Source organism: Scophthalmus maximus, chromosome 18 (genome assembly GCF_022379125.1).
Source record: "Scophthalmus maximus strain ysfricsl-2021 chromosome 18, ASM2237912v1, whole genome shotgun sequence".
Classification (NCBI taxonomy): domain Eukaryota; kingdom Metazoa; phylum Chordata; class Actinopteri; order Pleuronectiformes; family Scophthalmidae; genus Scophthalmus; species Scophthalmus maximus.
This window is the reverse complement of record NC_061532.1, coordinates 16,215,115-16,235,265: the sequence shown is the minus strand read 5'-3', so window position 1 is coordinate 16,235,265 and position 20,151 is coordinate 16,215,115. Positions and strand designations below refer to the sequence as shown.

The 20,151-nt window shown below is 47.7% G+C and overlaps 1 protein-coding gene across 3 annotated transcripts in view; it reads right to left on the bottom strand.

Moving 5' to 3' along the window:
• fut8b (fucosyltransferase 8b (alpha (1,6) fucosyltransferase)) overlaps positions 1–19,009 on the bottom strand; it is an 82,359-nt gene extending 63,350 nt beyond the window's left edge. For 2 of the 3 annotated variants that reach the window (XM_035617067.2, XM_035617066.2), the window contains exon 1: positions 18,832–19,009. The gene's annotated coding sequence lies outside the window, so the exon portion shown is untranslated. Of the gene's footprint in view, positions 1–18,351; positions 18,528–18,831 lie in introns of those variants that run through there. The other variant, XM_035617069.2, reaches the window with a different exon arrangement.
• Between the last annotated feature and the right edge of the window lie 1,142 nt (positions 19,010–20,151).

The window sequence follows — 20,151 nt, the reverse complement described above, 5'->3', positions numbered from 1 at the left end:
ATATGCAAGGTTACCGTCGTGGAAGCCGGCTTTTGTCCTCGCTCCCATGTTTTATTTAATGAGCCTCGGGTTGGGTTTGACTCGATTTGCATGTGCTTGTTATAGAATCACACAGTGCCACTGCTCATGCCCACACACACTCCCCGATATAGGGACATTTTGATTCCATTTTTCGCTTGGCTTGTCTTGTCTTGGCTTGTTTAGGCGAGCAGAAGGACCATGACTCAATTTTTCCACCAAGACGGATGCCGGGGCCTTTTCGTTTGTGTGCATGTTTTTTAATTATTAATAATGATAAAAAATTTGCATCAAGGAAGGGAGGTTCTGCTGTTCTGCTGTGCATGTGAGCGTATGGACGCGCGTGATCTGAGGTGTGTCGTGTGATGCGGAGTACGCGGCGAAGCGGTGGCTCCCCTGTGAGGGGGAAAGCTCTGAAGAGATCGGTGCTGATGTGGTCCCTCTTTTCCGACAACAGCCAGAGAATACCGAGCGGGCGAGGAGACGGCAGGAGAGGAACTACTTGAAAGGATGCGTTTTGAAACCCACCCCCCCCCCAAAAAAACAAGACATTGATATAAAACTTCCCTTTCCTCCTTTCACTTCTAATTTAGAAATGGCATTGATAAAAAAAAAATGTAAAAAGCGTGGCTCATGACATACTCGGGCCATAAATAGCCTCGTGGGCAGAAAGAGGTCTCGCTTTGATGATGTCAGTTGCTTTGAGGAGTGAGGGACAGGTCAGCGCCACAGCGTCACTGGACATCAGAGGCCCCCTTAGCGCTGCGGCGACATGTCAGTCCAGCTCGCGCCGTCGCCGCGTGATGAGGCCCGGACAGATGCACACGGGGGCCAAACGTGACATGGCAAGCGGAAAGCGGGGGATGATTCAACCCTGCAGTAAGGATGGAGGCAGGCGGGGAGAGGCAGGGACGCACGAGGGGGGAGGGGGATACAGAGAGCACATGGCGAGGGGAAGATTGAAAGGAAGGGGAACAGAATGAAGGAGGAGGGGGAGGAGGAGGAGGGCAGCAGGAGAGATGATCGTGATAAGGGCAACAAATGGGGAGTTTATATATACAGTACAGGGGAATTCATCGTGGGTGGGGGTGAATGAATGAGTGTATTAATAGAGAACAGCGTGGAGTGAATGAAGCACGTCGATGAAAAGGGGATCGCTGCTGGGCACAAAGAGTGAATGGGAACACGTCTTCTGAATAGCCGAGCCTCGCAGCAATAATGACGAGAAAGTGCGACGGCGGGAAGCGGAATTAAAGGGGGCGAACAAGTGGCCTGGAAAACCAATCAGCCACAAGTCAAAGAGATGAAACCAGAAGTGGTCCGGCCGAGGTTAAATGCACCCCGCGCCCCGCCCCCGCCCCAACCGACACCCCAGCACCTCCCGTTCCCGCCGCACCCGCGGGGCGAAGCACGCGCCGTCCAATCTGCCCCCCCGCCCCCGTGTGGCTGGCGCCGCACCTGTACTGTAGCGCACAAAGCAGAACACAAAACGTGCGGCTCTCCTGCAGAACTCCCCGAGCAACTCTGAGCAACTCGCAGCGTGAATGTGAAGCAGGGCATTGCAGGAGAACGGCGCACATCCTCGGCGAACTTCCACTGAATAATTTAATGATCTGCGCTTTCGAAAATAAAAGTCTGGTTTTTCCATTTTCTTTTTGCCGCCCGCCCCGCCTGATCCAAAGCATTAGCGAGTCAATCAATAGGCTGCGTGTGAAAGCTTTTTCATTTGCCCGGGTAAAACAATTAGCAGTGTGCGGCACTTGTTGGTCCTTTCCGATTGGAAAAACACTCCTGCATGAAAATTGGCCCCGTCCTAAACAAGGTCATATTCATACACAAGCTGAGACAGCTACTTTTTTCAAGTTGCGAGGCAAGGATCAATTAATCAGTCAACAAGAGAACAATCAGGGGCCAGTTTAATCATTTCTAGTTTGTTAAAGTTTATTTTTAGACGTTGGGAGTGTTTAAAAAGTTTACATCGCCAACCTAATCCCGAGATAAAAATCATAAAAAATAAATAAATAACCGTTTTATCGCTCAGTTTCCTCGGCTGCCGTTCCGTTGTTTTATCCCCGTTTTTATTTACCTGTCGGGAGTTAACACTTCCCCGTAAAACACTTTTGAAACATTTGTTAGGAAAAAGTGCCACGCGAATTAAGTTTATTGTTGTCGTTATGGCGGTCCTAACTTTAATCACATGCGAGATTAATGCTCATGAGGAACTTTGTGCAGGGCACCGTTGTCTCGATTTGTAATTTTGCAATTTTAACAGGGGGTGGGGGGGGGGTGGACGAATGTGGGGAGCGTCATGTGGGCAAAAGGTGCGGTGCCGACACGATGGCCATCTGGAAGGCTGGTGGGAGCTGAGGACCTAACAGAGAGAGCAGACTGCCACCTCACACACACACACACACACACACACACACACACACACGTGATGTTTGTTTGTGTGTGTGTGTGTGTGTGTGTGTGTGTGTGTGTGTGTGTGTGTGTGTGTGTGTGTGTGTCTGGAGACTCACTATCAGGAATATTGTGGATTCAAAGCAGGGTGGTGCTTGCGCGGTCATTCAACACAGCTCTTTAAATATAATCTGTCAGTTTCTCTACAGCCCGAGGAGCAGAAAAAAAAAAAACCCCGTGAGGGACAGTGACAGATGGAGACGAAATGAGCTATCACGAGTGCGTCAGATCATATTGACAGGGGGCGTCTTCTGAACACAACCACCGCTCCTTTGATAGAATTAATCACATCACCTGGGCCGTTTGTGTTCACGTGCCCTTGGATGAATGACACACGAGTTCGTGGAGAAAACAATATAATAGCGTCGCAGGAAACTGGTGAAATCAGATCAATGCTTCACATAAGAAATGAGAGGAAATAAGGAGGAGGGCGTGTTCAAACCCTTATTTTAGACTTCACAGGCACTAAAGCTGATGCCTTAATGTAGAAAATAAATAAATAATGATTTTGTCTGTTACTTGTGGACAGAAGAGTTGAGGTTAGTGAAGGAAAACAAAACCTTGTGTTGGCGTAAGGCTCCAGAGTGTGGACGGGCAGACGGGGCCGGCTAGACGAGTCAAATCCTCTGCCAACAGGTATCCGCACAGCATGCCGCCGAGTGCAACTGGACTAAGGCTACTACATCCATACTCATACATACGGATGGACCTGCTCAAGAGTTTTAGCCCCGTCTCCAATTTTGCCCGTCGCATGCCGGAGTTCCCAAACTAAAAACTGGGCCGGCGGCGTTTCCAAACATCTCCGTTAGAGGCGCTCACAGCAGGCGTAAACGTGGGAGACACATTAAAGAAAATGAGAAATCGGCTCTTTCTGAGATCATAGCGAAACACAACCATCCTTAGTTTCCGTAACTATAGACAAATGAAAACGTATTTGGGAATATTACGTTCAATTTCGGCCATAGCTCCTACAGACTGGACAGTAAAACCCTGAGATTGTAAGATTTACATGCACCCCATTAAGAATGTTGCTTTGCTTTACGTTTCCCTTTATAGGTCCTGTGCTCTTTTCATCTCTTCCCCCAACATCCTGTAGTCAGCTGTTTTCAAAATGAATGCTTTTTAGGATATATATTTTCTCAGCTTGTTAAAACCTTTATGCCAACCAGGCTCCTCACACTGTGATTTATCCAAGTGCACAATATTCCTGTTTCGCCACAGCTGCTCTTTTTCTAAAAAAAGGTTTCGTCCATATCAGTTGTATGTATTGTATCACTATCAGTACGAGTAATTTTCTCTCATCAATTAAATGATTGTTTGTTTTCGTCTATGAAATAATAGAAATTTGAGAAAAAAATGCCCATCGGCGTTTTCCAGGGCTGAAGGACATTCGTCCAAAGTTCAAAAAACACAAAGGCTTCTAACTATCATTTTAACGGCCAATTTTAGAATATTATTGTCTCACTAAATCATTTGATGGATAAATATATTGAAAATAGTATATTTATACATATTGATATAGTGAAAAAAATATTTATTTCAAAATTTCTAGAAACGCAAGATATAACTTCACACTTATATTCCCGTCTCTGTGGGTCATGTTTATCTCTTTTTTTATTCCTGCACCCCAACTGACATGGAGGGGACATAAACAAACGATGCAAACCGTTTGCCCGTTTCTACTTCAGGCAAATTTGACTTTGCCGCGTCGTTCCACCGCTGCCTTCGGCCTGGTTAGAGCAGGTCTGACACAGTCCGGGCCCGCCGCTTCTCGCAATGTGTCGTAGTCATACACACTGAGGGCCCCTTGGCTACAAAAGCACTCTCTTCGCCTCCAATGTAATAGCGTATATGTTGTTTGTTCGCTTGCTGGATGTGTGCAAGCCGGCAGCATTACCCTGACGCAGCCAAGCATAGCCTGCACCAGACACACACTCTGTCAACGGCGGTAAGCAAGCATAGTGCTGCGCTGCCAGAAATATGGAGCAACAAATCTATACCTCTCACACAATGGGAGGGTGAGGAAGGGGGGGGGGGGGGATACACTGTATCTAGCTACAGTGTATGATAGAATTTGATAAACAGCGAGGGGTCAGAAGGCAGGTCAGCGCTCCATTAAGTTATTCTGACATTGCACATGAAACTGGGACGAGGCACTGGGTGTCACCTAAGAGGAGCAGGGAAGAGGGAAGGGGGGGGGACTGGCAGAAAGCATAAAGCAAACAGAGACAGTCTTTACTGCAGGAGATCAGAAGAGATAAGAGACATCAGAGGCAGAGTCTGCTTTATCAGAGTGCAACAAGAAACCAGGAGGAGAAAGGCACTCCCTCCGGGGAGAGGGGAGGAGAGGGGATGGGCAATGTGGAGGGGGATAGATAAAACCCGCGTTCAAAATCGTGTATTGCTGCCTTAAAAGAAAAATTAAAGAATATTATCGTCCGATTTAAGACTGTAATACTTGTAACGACGGAAAAACCTCTGTGCGGATTAGGCCTGTCACTTTTTATTTGACATTGGAAGGTTCATTCAAACGCGGAGGTCAAGTTCATGATTCGAACTGAATTGGCCTTTTCGAATTAAAATTATACAGTTTAAAAAGCTCTTCACACCGTCTGAAGTAGCTTGCCTCGGGATCCAGCTGAGGGCGCTCACCGTCGGCTTGACCTATTGCATGGCCTCTTGACCGGCGAAGTGACTAAGTTACAATATGTCTGTTTTTAAAAAAAATTTAAATAATGGAGGATGCTAGCGAGCAAAGTCGTCCTGAGCGGACAATCTCGACGTGAAAGCATCTGAGAAGTATTTCGATTTTACACCGTAGATTCCAATGCAAGGCGGGTTAACTTTTAGCTCTATGCACGACGGGTGTGAACCGTGAAAAAACGTCATGGTCTGTCTTCCTAACGCGTGTGTCGCCTGTCGATATTGTGAGCTGAAGCTTCGGGTGTCTGTCTTGTGCTGCTGTGTCATCAGCAGATCAGCATTCACGCGGCGCACGAGATAACTCGTTTACGAAGTTTGTTCACCCAACCAATGCACTTTGTTCATTTAAAATCAGTCATTAAATTAGTTGTAGGAGTGTTTTCCACGGGAGGGACACTAAAGAGCTCGGTGCTCAGTTAGGGGAGTTGGGGATTCAATAGAGGGAACTGAGGCCTTTGTTTTAATTAACACTTCAATTATTGGAAAGCTAATGATTTGGTAAATATAAAGGGTTAATAACTCTGTGACCAAGATCAATCATCTGATTGTTATTCTGCGAAGCTGCGGACAAGTTCCAGCAGGCAAATGCACACGCGTATGTGCTGTATGTACTCCTATGTGCTTGTGCCGTAACATCAGCGAAGAGCACGGAGCAGCAGCCGTTCCTCAGACGGGGTTTTCCCCATTCCATTCTTGTTTTATGTGAAAGAACACACAAACTGACCTAGTATCAGCTCTGAGCTGCATACGTTGGGAGGTTGTTGTTTTCTGTAAGCTGTTGATCCTGGAGTTTGGATAGTGGGTCATGTTCACGAAGTACATATCAGCAGCAGATTTTTTTTCGGAGTGTAGGTCATCTGTCGGGAATAAAAGGATGGGGAAAAAGTACATTTCCCTCCAGTCACTATACCAGTGATGGTATAGCCTTTATATCATAAGGCTTTGCTACTGAAGGTTATCGTTTGGAGAACATCTGAATGAATCCATTGTACAAAAGGCTTAATATTTAAAATGTGTGTTTGTGTGTGTGTGTTTGCATGTGGGCACGGGCCCAATGAGGCAGAAACGGTGCCAGTAGCCATTGAGGAAGGAGCATGTGTCCAGCATCCACCACTGTTGTGCTGGGTCACAGATGTCACCTGCTCTAGCAGACTGCCTCACACCGCTCAGCCCCCCCCCCCCCCCCCCCCCCCCCCCCCCCCCCCGCCACTTGCCCTCTTATAAACAGCCCACTACACTAAAGGGGACAAACAAGTAGCCCACAGTGTTGCTAGTTATTTTTGCTGGAATCACACTCTTGTTTCCAAAGTGGGATTCACACACAGGGTCACCGTGAGAGTCCTTTGTATTAAATAAGAGAAAATGCTATCGAGAGCTGCCGGCTATGCCTGCGCCGCCGTGGCCTTGCCAAGTACTGACACTGCAAGTTGAACTGAATTAAACGCTGCTGGCTGGTGGGGTGGTAGCCTCAAACGCAGCAAATTATCCTGGGGAAGAAAGAAAAACAGCCTGGCAAAGGGGGAAAAAAAACATATTAAGATAATGCCAGATGCAAGAGAGAAAAAAAAAGTGTGAAACCATCATTGGACAAAATGAATCAACTGCAGGACAAAGCAGTGTGTGTGTGTGTGTGGCGAACGCGTATAGACTCTGCTAATCGTTCAAAGGAGCGCCGTTGTAATGGTGTGGTCATCTCTCTGAGAGGGCCTGAAATTCCTTTTTGCACGCCTCACCACTTGTTTGCTCGGGAAGCCGAGAATTCTTTGCCACAGGAATCCTCCATGGAGATTGTTGATGCGTGCATCTCCCTCTCTTCTGCGCGCGCACACACACACACACACACACACACACACACACACACACACACACACACACACACACACACACACACACACACACACACACACACACACACACACACACACACACACACACACACACACACACACACACACACACACACACACACACACACACACACACATTAAATGTGCCCACCCACACATCTCTGACATTTCTTCTCAAAGCATCTTTAAATTATCATGCGTATTAGTGAAGCACTGCCAAGACCCCTTTTTATTATTCCTCTTAATCTTATGTGCCTACAGGGTCAGTGGCTGCCCCCAACCCCAGCCCACCCCACCCCACGCCTTTTCCCTCCGCCCGTCACTCCTCCGTCTCGGTGCTCTCAGCTCCCCTCTCCCCTCTCGCCTGCAGAAACAGACAAGTGGTTACACCCCGTCTCCCGTGGGAGCCCCGACTGCGCTGCACCAGCAGACTAGGAAAGGACGGCGTGCCGTGCTCACTGCTGCACACGCCGGCCTTGTTTGCCTGCACTCGCCACCACCCGAACCAACAGGCGACCAACTGCGATCCAGGTCAGTCTTATTAAGAAAGCTACATCTTCACAATATCATTTGATAGTAAGGAGTATTTTTCTTTGTTAGTTTTGTAGATGACACTTGGGTGCGTGTACCAGTTTATGATTTCCAATCAGGATCAATGCATCAGTGCGCTTTGAATCCTCAGACAGGGTTTGAAGTCTCCAATGTTAATGTGTTTATGAAGTTGGCGCGACTCATGAGCTACTTCAGATAGGGCTGGAACTTCAAGCACACGTCCAAGCACAAGGTCACTCGCTGGTGAAGGAAAGTAAAACTTATTTGGTACAGAGCATGGTGCACAAGCTGCTTGAACAAAGTTGGCAGATGTGTTTTGCTTTTTTTCTTTAGCTATGTAAAGAAAGCCTTGTTAACTTCGGTCCTTTTGACAGAAGGCCAGGGTGGAACCTGGAGGTGATTCTCAATGTGATCGTTTTCATTCAGCTGCCATGAATAGTTAATGGTGAGCCACTCGTTTCAACTTTTTCGACATTCAGGTGGGGTTTCATGGCACAATGGTGAGGTGAAAATTGTGATTTTCTGGTTCTGACGTGACGAAATATCCAAGGGCACGAAGAGGGTTCACTAGAGAACAAAGAGGCAGGGGCACGAGCGCAGTGTGGGGGCCTGGTGGGCGCTAGCAGCCCATGCTTCTAATCCCGGTTAAGACAACCTCGGCAGGCGAGCCGACACAAAGGAGCTTGGTCCAGTGTTAGTGGAATTAAAGCAAAGCCTCTCCTCTGTTGTTATGCTAATCCACAAGACAATGATTATCTGCGGGGCAACATTGCCACGGTGCTAAACATGGCTCAAGAGTGCCTCAATTAGGGCGCCGATTGCCAGAGGAGGGCAAAGACGGAGCGAGCCGGATGATGCCACTGCGGACGCAAAAAGGCGGCTGAGCGACAGAGGCGTTTTGTTATTTTAAACCGAGTGGATGGGTCAGCTTTCAAACAGGGGGGTAAGCCTACAGATGAAGCTTGACCGTCATATCTTGACCTTGACCCGGCCCGAGCCTCTCCATGCTGTAAAAACCTTGCCCACTTCCCTTCTCGCACTCGGACAAATGTAATTAGCTCTCAAATGCAGACAGGGTAGATTATTCTGCAACGACTATACAGGCGTTTGGACTCTTTTAAAAAAAACTCAATGCGGCGCATGTGGAACGGTGATGGGTGAGTAAGTCATGCGGGGTGGCGGCTTGCCCTATTCTTGCTCTAATGCGACAGCACAGCAGTTGCACTGTTTTTAGTTTTTGTTTGAACATCAAGAGTTGGAGGACAACCATAACACCGCATTCATCTATAATAATCCTCAATTTACTCCACAAATCAAAGTGAGGAGGCAAAGCCCTCGCCGGGTGTTTAAAGCTCCTCACCGAGTTGATGTGTCAACTTCAATTCTTTGCCGTTGTCACAACATCAAAGAAAAGTAAGGCTAAGGGAAAGGCTGTTTTTTTTCTTCGGAGCGGCTTGTCTCACAGCTATTTTACAGAAGCATGCTTGAAAACCTGATAGTGTGGCTGGCATCACACGAGTGTCTCCTCGATCCACGTCAAAACTCGCTCTGGACCGCCGACAAAGACGGACAGACTGAAGGCATCTCGATGGTTCAGACCACCCCCATACTTACTTACATATAGTGTATGTATGTCGCACTTCCCTGCTGTTTCCACGAGGCATGTTTCATCTTTTTTTGGGGGTGGGGGTGCAGTCACTTTCTCTTGCTCTCTCTCCGTCTGTTCCACAGCTCAGGCAGAATAATAGGCCTTGGTCTGCTGTGTCATATCATTCAGTCCTATTAAGGGGCTCTTATATCTGACTGGCGTGTTGTCACTGCTCGACCACACCACTGCTAAAACAGAGGAATCAGTTCGCCATGCGGGCCCTTTAAAGCCCCCTCTGCATTGACGGCACCGGCAATAAGGAGCAGTGGGGTTGTGGAGGACGGTGCCATCATGATAACAAAAATGGAGAGGGATGGGGAGGAAATGACACTGTGTGCTGCAACAGCCCTGGGGCTACATGACAGGCATGTCAGATGCAAATGATCTCATGCTAGTTTTGCCGAGGGCTTTGCCATAGGTGAATGCCAGTTACTGCCACTCTTGCAAATGCCGGAGGGGGACGGAGGGGCGTCAACAAGCCTGCAGAGGCTTTCTAGAGGATACTTGAAAGGGGCTGATGTGGGAAGGCAACGGTGGAAGCAATTTTTAAAAGCGCATCACTACTGCTACATTTCCCACACTAGTTTTTCCAGCACCTAAAGCAGAGAAGTTTGGAAAAGCTGCTGGCTCCGTTTTAGTTTAAAAACAATGGCATGTGTTGCAGAATGGACGGGCAAAAATACAGAGTGTTTTCTTTACTGCAATGCAAGTGCTAATGATCTTTGTGAAATGGTGGAACTTCGTCAATCTGTAAACACACCCTCCCCACGCCATCATCCATCATGATGTTTCACTGTCCACGTCGCCATATGCCAACTCAGTAGACATCGCCCAACCCTACTTCAGAGACACCACATGAGCATTTAACCCTCCACTGTATCTGTCACTAGCTCAATTCTGAGATAGCCTTCATCCAGTAGATGGATGGTGTAAGTTCTCCAACTGTAACTTCCATAATGAACTCAAAGTCTTCCTGTAAAAAAGTCTGCAAAACAATTGTTCTGAATTTGTGACAATTACAGGAAAGAAGACCTGAGGCTGAAATGGTACCAAGATAACTGGGGCAAAGACAGACAGCTGCATGTAAAGCTGAAGTTGACCTCAACATTAATGTTTTCTGCTCACACAGGGATGCACAGCCTCTTTCACTTCTGTAATTATTTATTTTAGAAGCAGAGTGAAAGCGAAAAAAATCAATTTGCCACATTTTGATGGAAAGCCCCTGGGCCCCAATGAGGTATGTCTTACCTTGAAGGTAATACCAGTTACTTTTTGACTAGACGCACACATTACTTACATGAACTGCCCCAGCAACCTACAGATTCCAACCATCTGCACGGAAAGTGTAGTATTGACGTCTCAGTATCAAAGGAATTCAATATCTATAAATGCAAAGCCTGCAACATGAGCATTATGAATTCGTTTTATAGCTCAATCAATAACTGAAACACTTGGAATGGGACTTTTTGCTGGCACACAGAACTCCTAAATGCACAGATACACCATTGGGCAACAAGAGGCGGGACATTACTGAGAGGTCCAACGAGAGATATTTCCACAATTGTCCAAAAGGAGAAGCTCCCCCGGTAACATCTAGGTCGTTAGAACAGTAAGTATTTTTGTTCAAATGCAATGCAAGTGCAAAAACAATCCTGATGTATGTTTCCTCCACGTTTTGCACATCTAGCTCTGTGCTGCTCTCCTGTCTTTGGGTGGGAAAACTGAACACGTATGAATTAATGTCATAGTCATGCAGATATTTGTATATCTATTTGGTGAGTATACCCTTTTTGCATTCTTTTGCATACATTAACATATGTATCTAAACTCTAGGAAAATCAGTAAAATTCCAGCGCTGCTTTGTTAAATAACACCCTTGTTCTTCTGTGAGAAAAAGAACTGAGAAGAATAATCCACCCTCAGATACTCTTGCGCTTCTGAGTCCCATCAATACGCGGTGAACAATGCACTCCTGGAGTTATTCCGCAATTGTTATAATTACTATTTTGTTGTACCCACTTTCCTTCAGCCTTCCTTGTCCGATTCCACTTCAGTTAGTGATTTTCTATATTTCCCAGAGTGCTTTTCAACAACCCCTAGAGAAGAAGAAAGGGACTGACAGGCTCAATGGAACAGGCTGTTAACTCACCTTTGGGTTTTAGACCTATATGTAAGGAGGGGGAGGGGGGCAGGTTTATACCAGCTCTTTTTTTGTTTCAAGTCAAGAGCATTGTGCTCTAAATGTCAGAACACAAAATGTCTTGTAGCAGCAATGCATTCTGGTCTTTTGAGGCTCCATATATGTCTGAGTCTGACGGGTTGATATGAAAACCTTTCACTTCGGATTGACGAATTCGGGGGAAAATATGACATTGGCATGAACCATAAGGCAATTGAATGGTTCCAGAAAACAAACCACAAGCATTAATTCCTAAGTGTCTGAAGGTTGAATGAAGGAGTTGGAAGATGTTTGGAACTCCGTATTAGGAGGTTTATCTTTCTATTCTGAACAGTGGGTGTTTGTGTCTGCGGTGCTCGAATGCAGATTCTGCTGTGTATTCACAGTGTGGCTGCTGTTTGACTGCTACCCCGCCGTTTCCTGGAGCGCAGCGCTGGGCCAGGTGACAGGACTCCTGCGATGGAAATCCAATCAGGCCAATCCTCTGCGATCCCTCACAATCCTCTCAGCCGGCGCCCTACACCGCCGACCATCAGCGACACACACTGCACACGCCACACACACTTACAATGAACTCTTTGAGAGATATGGAGATGGACACATGCACATTAACCAACTCACCTCCTGTGAACTTGGCGCAGACTGCAGGGGGCCTAGTGCTCCGCAAAAAACACTGGATCCCTTCCAGGACTGCAAAATGTTGCTGACCCTCCATTCTGGCTTCTCAGCGGAGGTCATAGAGATGAATTTCCCCCTTGGGGTTAGGGTTAGGGTTAGTGTAAAAGCAAAAAATCCACAAACACCCCCCACCACCACCACGGCAAACAAACCCTCCAGGAATGGCAGCAGTGGCATAAATAGCTTCCCCCCGCCTGTGAGAAAGATAATGCAGACCTTTCATTGCACTCCAGGTTCCACTCACCAGGGGCCCTGGAGTTGAACCCTCTCTGGACCAGTGTGGGGGTCACACGCCGGCCACCCAGTCCTGGCCAGCACTGTATCAGATACCACTGGCTAAATGGAGGCCATTCAATAATCCTCATGTGTGTGGGCAGAGGTGGAGTGGCTTCAGGGAATTTGGGCTTCCTGTTGAAAACAGAATAATATCCCCCAAGTACAGACAGGCCCGTCACACAACCTCTCTACCCAAGAATGGGAGATGCACCCATTCTGTCAGATGAGCTCATAGTCGTTCTCTTCTATTTCTGCTTTTGCAGGGCTTGTGCCCTCTGTGTTCTGGCCGCAGAATGAATTTAGGCTATTGTCACTGTGATCCTAATGGCCAGCATCTGGCTTTTTGGCTCCCTGTTTTATTTGTCGGGCTGGGGAGCGTGAGGGGTGGGAAAGAGGTGGGTGATCTGGCTGCTTGTGCCTCAAGCTGCGCAGCTGTCCCAATTACTACCTCTCTCTTCTCTCCTAATTTCTCCTCCATATGCCTCTGCCTCTTCTGCACTCCAAATCTCGGTCCCATCCATCCGTGGACGCCGCTATTACGGGGTTTGTACTTTCAGGATGCTCCCATTCTAGAAAGAGCCCTGAAGGAGAGAGAGACTGGGGTGGGTTTAAATCCTGTTTTGAGTCAGATGCTGTCGGGTACATAAGACTCAGACAGTGCAGTATCTTGTCAGGCGGCTGAGAATTCTTCGCAGCCTCCCTGAATCCCTGCAGCCCTCCGTGTCTGCCCTGATGCCGGCCTGAGCTGTGGACTCACAGGGGCTGACATGGCTCTTTGATGGGCCATGGGCACCGAGCATCAGGGGATTTTTGTGCGTAGGTGGTTGGTTGGTTGGTTGGTTGGTTGGTCTGGCAGGGAGTAGGTGGGCTTATGGTGTCGCACAGTAAGTTCGGATGGGCTAAAAAAAAATCTCAGTGTCATACCCATGTAAGTTCAGTTCCTCATGGAGAGGAGCCACAAGCTTCACTGCATCCTTCTTTTGTCTTGTCTTTTTGCCAAACAGACACAGATAAAAACTAGGAAAAAACAGAAGACACACAAATAGTATATGTGTATGAGTATATATATGATATTCTTAGATACAAATGAATGCAAAAGAGACAGGAGTCTGTGCAACAAGAGGCAGTTAAGTATCTCCTCCTGCAAAGGGGGAAAAAAAATGAAAGATAGAATTTAAGTGCGGCATGTGGATGGCTACATGCCTATTTCTAGACGGCTCCAATGAGCCGAGAAGAAATGTCGTAAGACCCACTTCTCAGCTCGGGCTGCAGCGGCAATAACTCCCCAAGATAGAGCAAAAAGCCAGCGCGCACACACGAGCAAACAGACATCCTCTCTGATGTGAGTGCACTGCGGGCTGGGCGGCCTTCCCGCGGGGCAAAACAGACCTTGGGTTAGCACACTCTTTGCGGGGGAAAGTCCACGTCAGGAACTCGGAGCGAAACCCCTCAACCCAAACCCATGACAGCTGTGGCAAAGGTATTATGTGGTCCGACATCCAGGTCCTACACAAATCCAACCTGTCATCAGCCTGTCTGGCTGAATATTCCTTTCAATACCGCCCCTGTCTTAACACATCTAGCTGGGTAAGACAGGTGGACAGTCAGTGAGACGTCTGCAGAGTGCAGGGCAAAGCCTGCTGGGTCCTTTTCTTCTGCTGCTGCTGCTGCTGGAGTATGCTATCGGCCTGGATCAGGCTGGTCTGCTCGAGCTGAGCTCCGGCAGCCTCCCGGCCCAGTCCGTTCTTCTCCATGGAAACCTGCCCCACACTCGCCCTGCGATTGGCTCGCGCGATCACTAGACGGACACTCTGTCTTACAATACAGATAATAACAGCCCTCAGGCAGGATGAGAGTGATGGCACAAAGCCGTCTTTGCTACAGATTTTGCCCTTTAGGGGAAAAAAAAAGGGCTGCATTCTTCTGCGAGGCGACACGAGCAAACTACAGGTGTGTCGCCGCACGCGACCTGCCGGTGATTAGCTCTACAGTCCTTCGTGCACGAGGCATCATTAAGATTCTCAACTCATTAACATCTTTAAGAGGTTAATGATTATTTTCATATCTTTTTCGGCTCGGTGCTCTTAAAATCCTGGAGGCCAGAGGAGAGAGAAAACACACGCCGCGCTCTTGTCTCACATGATAAATGCCAGCCAAATGCCAACACTGGACGTACAGTTGATTGCTCAGTGAACCGCACGCGGTAACCAGCTATTCTTTACCTCTCCCGCTTGACAGAGCAGAGTCTTTCATAATATGGCTCAGAAACGGGTGTATCCACGAATCCGTGTGTGATGATTTCGGTCAAAGCAGGAACAACAAATGCAAAGGCGTCTTTTCAGCGACTTCTGCTCTATATATGGTACTTTTTGTGGAATTTCCGGGGAGCAGCAGAAAGAGAAACGCCACACAGAGATTAACAATACCAACAAAAACAATGCTACCAGATGAGCTCTCCCGTTTTGGTAGCATTGTCACTGGAGCTCGCTACAAGCACGTGTCTCGTCTCTTCAGTTCAATGTTCTTTGTGTTTGTAGCAGGAGACCCCCCCCGCCCAGACCCCCCTCTACCCCTCCTCCTCCACCCCAAACTGGGAACATGTCTTCAAAATGTGTTGTTTGTTTCCACCATAGCTCTTTTCAGCCTTCCCTTCTCATCCGCCTGACGTTCTCAGAGGGAGGAAAAAGAAGGGATATATCTGGGACAACAGGGTGCAAAAGGGGGATGTATACACAGCACACTGAAGCCAATATCAAGCATTGTACACACACTGTACACCGAGCCAAAAACACTGTGATGCTTGAAATTAGAATGGCTTTTCATGCAAACAGAGGCGCTCGATGTGCAGGTGACAGGCTGGTATTGCAGGCGGGAATTGAAAATCCCCACTTCCGTTTTAAATAAAACTCCACTTGGCGGCGGATTGTGGCGCTAAAAAAAGACAAAAACGAGAAGAGGAATGGTGCCGCGGCAACATGACAAATGTGCACAGTGTTAAATACAGATAAAACTGGGGAAATATGTCACCGCCCCCTTTTTCTTTTCTTTTTTGCTCACCGCACTGCATCTAACCTCTTTGGCAGAGCAACACTAATATGTTTAATGAACTCATTAGCGGAAAAATGAAGACAGACAGTGGCATGGAGCATGGAGGGTTGAAGCACAAAGGGCAGAGAGAGAGAGATGAAGTGAGGAGGAGGAGGAGGAGGGGGGCTACCTCTCTAGAAAGCACAGCCTCCTGTATTATGGATGGGGTATCGTGTGTTACAGCAGGTACATGGTAGCAAATGCAACATTTGTCCGATGCGATCAACTCGACAAACAGAACCAAAACACAAACCAGAGAGGAAAAAACCTTCCAAAAACCTGCCACGGGGTTTCAAGGATGAGTTGGAGTGTTATCACCACCATTGGATTCAAGTGCTTCATCAAAAGATCACGCAGCCTGGAATGAACTGCCCTGAAGTTATTGTTTCGCACTCGGGGCCGATATGAATGTGGTCCGCTCCCACGCGCCAAAACGCGAACTTGGTTCCATACACGTCGACGGCCCCCGATCAAAGTTAAATGTTGTAAAAGCGGCAGTCACCTGACTTTGTGTAAAGATAATTGACCCGGGACAGTTTAAAGCGGTTAATATTCAATCAAGCGTCTACGTGAAGCAGCACGGCTCCGCGGCATATAGACCGCTGTCGCCGCAATATACATGGCCGTTTACTTATTCATGAATGGATTAGGGCAACTAACTCAAGTCAATCCACTCGCAGTTACCAAGGCCGACTTTATAAGATAGCATTAATGATGCATCGGTTGTCCATGGGTGTTGAGTTTCTCCCCGTCAGCAGCTACAAATTCAAATGAGAACGCGATGGGCGTCAGCTGCGAACGGATCGGAAAACTTGGGGATAATTGTGGCACAACACGACACCGCCTGCTAATAATTCACTGTCAGACGAACGCGCAGAAAAGTCACATTGTGCCTCCCCGCGTGCTGAAAGATGTCTTTTAATATCAGCGGCAGACATTAAGTGATATGAAATACTACAAGTTAAGCGGAAAGAAGAGATGACGAAAAACCAGTTCATCCGCATCACAAATCAAGTTTTGACAAAGCAATAAGACGGCACTTATTTATAGACACATTGTTTTTTATAAGCGTGCCCTCAGGACCTTTTCTTTCCCCTGACCTTCCTCACTATTTTAATCATTTCATCATCATTAATCGTTTTGTCTTCTTCTAATGTCGACTTCTGTGTGATCTTCAAAATGTTTTGGATTGTGACCTCGTTTGCCATCAATTCTTTATTTTTAACTTGTAACTGTGTTTTGAAAGGTAAGTTCATCATCATTATTATTATTATTATTATACAACTGAATCTGTCCTATTTGATAAGATTAAAAAAGAGATTCACGCCTCTTGTCCTATTCCTTGACATGCTTTGATTTTAGCTGTAGTTGTGAGATCAGGACAATGGTCCAATCATCCAAAAATCCATTGGATAACTATGACCTGGATGAATGAGGATACCAGTATGGGAAATGCCGGATCGGGCATTTGCGAATATGGTAAACTATGTACTGACCCTATACCAAGTCTTTAAAGTCGTTGCAACCAGATAAAAACAGCACTTTCCAGCATGAAAATATTGCTAAATTGCAGGCATTTTCGCTCGCTGTGGCCAAACGCTGCGCTACCAGAGATCACTTCTTCTTCTTCGCTGCTCGATAAACATTAGCGCTGTTTTTTGGAGCGATGAAAAATAAGTGATTTCCAGTAGTGTAGCTTTAGCCAGAGACTGTTAATATTTTGGGTTTGCAGAAGGTTGAGTCGAGGAGGCCCAGTATGCAGTTCCAACGGGAGCCCTTTATTTCGGTACACTGTTCACAGTACAACACGAAGAGGAGTCAAAGTGCATATGGCCGGACATGACATTTGCATTCTCTGTTATCTGATATCTGCGTCAGTACCGTACTAGTTATTTTATACCGTTACTGTGAAAGATAGAGGCTAAAACTATTTGATTTATCTTAACTGTGGCTGCACGCTTCTTCAGTTCTTCAAAAATCCAAACTAGATAACAATAAAAAACGTTCTGTGTCATTCATTCTCTGTTTGTATTAGTTGAGCCATGCAGGCCTAACAACAATGACGGCCATCATCAATTTTCCATACGGGGGTTAGTTGTAAAAACAGCGGCATATGTTTTACAAGGTGATACTTTTTCTAATTGTGCTGGCATCGGATCGATCCTGGGTATCGGCCGATACGCAAAAAGTCCACGTACCGGGAATCGGCACGGTACAGAACATCGCTCACATTACAGAGTCAGGTGTCATATGCCAACGCGATGCCAACATGCCGACTGGTGGCAAGTGAGTACATGTGGAATACAGACCCCCGAACAACAGTCTGTGTCCTGGGGGGATGCTGCCGTCTATATCATCATCATCATCATCATCATCATCATCAGCAGCAGCCCTGTAAGGTATATGTGTGTGTGTGTGTGTGTGGGTGTGTGGGTGGGTGTGTGGGGGGGGGGGGGGGGGGGGGGGGGGGGGGGGGGCAGATACCTCTGGCTGTCCTGCTGCTGGGACGGAGGTGAGACCCCCCCCATGATAATAAAAACAATCACACACAAGAAGAGGGACTTGTTACACATTAACACCTCGGGACACTGCAAACCAAAGCTCGCCTCTGTGTTTTTCTTTTCTTTTTTCATACAACAGATTGATTCCTGAGAGGCACGAGCACAAACACACACACACACACACACACATTGTCACCCCCCCCCCCCCCCCCTTTGTGTCATCTTGTGTCTCTTGATTCATGCTAGGTGTGTGTGTGTGTGTGTGTGTGTGTGTGTGTGTGTGTGTGTGTGTGTGTGTGTGTGTGTGTGTGTGTGCGCGTCCTCTCTCATCCAACCGCACGCAGCCATGCCGACACTGAAACAGAAAACAAACCCGCAGCTAGCTTAACCGGCTACACGCACCTAGCCGCCGCTGAACAATCACGTCTCGTGTCCGGGTTCGTTCAACCGCCTCCGGCCGCCGTCTCTGCCGGCAGCTTCCGGGCGAGCTCACCCGGCTCTCCGCACACCGTGACGCCGGGTTGTTTTGAAACGTGCCCGCTCGCTTCTGTCGGCGCAGACAGAGCGGGAACGAGCCGCGGAGGGACAGTGTCCGCGCCACGACGCCGATATAACGGGGGGGGGGGGGGGGGCGGACGGTTCCCCTCGCGCACCGTGACCGCCGCGCGGCCACCGTGATCCCAGCGGCGACGCAGTCAACAGGCCGGGATGTAGCGGTGGTGGCGGGGGGGGGGGGGGGGGGGGGGGAAGGAGGAGGAGGAGGAGAGGGGGGGGGGGGGGGATCTACGGGGCGCTGGAGCTCAGCCTCCGTGTCGCCGCCAACATTTCCGCCATGCAAGCGCGGTTGTTGTTGCTATCACCATCATCATCACCACCACCTACCTGGGACGTGGGCTCCGCCGGCCGAGATCCGTCGCTCCAAGGAAATAGAGTAGCGGAGAAGAGGGGAAAACCAGAAGAAGAAAAAAAAAAGACAGCCTGCTGCGGAAACAGAGAACCGGGGGGGGGGGGAGCTGGGATCTGTGGACACGGGCAGTGGAGGCTGCTCTGGCTGTGGGGCTCTGTGCCTGGATGGCCGGCGTCAAGGCGGACCGCGGAGGGGACGGACTCCGCATCCGGTCGGGGGTTTTCAAAATAAAAGACCGGGTGTGCTCACTGAGTACAGTAACTTGCTCTGTGTGTGTGTGTGTGTGTGTGTGTGTGTGTGTGTGTGTGTGTGTGTGTGTGTGTGTGTGTGTGTGTGTGTTTTATATCTTAGTAAAACACCACAAATCTTTATAAATAAACACATAATTGTATGATATATTTTTTAACTTTATGTAAATATTGTGAGGTACATACCAGGCGGATTTTAGTTTCCCCTTTTTGGTTATTGTTATTTTTTTTAAACATATACTTTCAACACATAAGCATATAATTAATCCATCTCACACTATTCAAGGATCACTTTGTCAGTTTTTGTTTCTGTCTATACTGCCTTTTGATTCCTTGTATATCCACATTTATATATATATATATATATATATATATATATATATATATATATATATATATATATATATTCAATCCTATTTCACTGTCTTCGTGGCCTTCAATGTTGTACTGTCAATTTTAATCTTTTTTTATAGCTTTTACTTTACGGTTTATCTTTTATTTGATTTTTTTTTGTTGTGCAACAATGTTTGAATGAATCCCACTAAGGCAATTACATTTTTAAATTCATTTATTTCTTAAATAGTGAAATAACTCGAATACATCACATGAATTCACGTAAAACCATGAACTTTGTCGTTTGGTGTCGTTTATTCTGGAGGGCCAGTGGTGCCGTTTCCTGTCTGTGCCCTGCTCGCCGTGTGCGGGCTTGACGGCGCCTGCTGCAGACCCTGGTGGGAGCGGGATGGAGTGGAAGCTGCAGTGCGCGCACCAGTGTCGGGTTGTTGTACTGCAGTCGGGCTCTTTCACCGACACAAACCCGGTGCCACCGAGGCGACGGAGGGCGCGACTCCCCCATCACCTCCCTCCACCCCCCTCCCGGAAGGATGACACTCCCCTTCGACCTTCAGACTGACACGAGCGTCTGCGCAGGGCAGAGCCTCATCGTGCCAAAGTGATCGTGTTACCTGCAGCTCCTCTGTCACTGCATGTCTTCAACGTATATCAGCAGCTCTCTCTCAGCTGACTGATAAGAGAAACCGAGTGTAG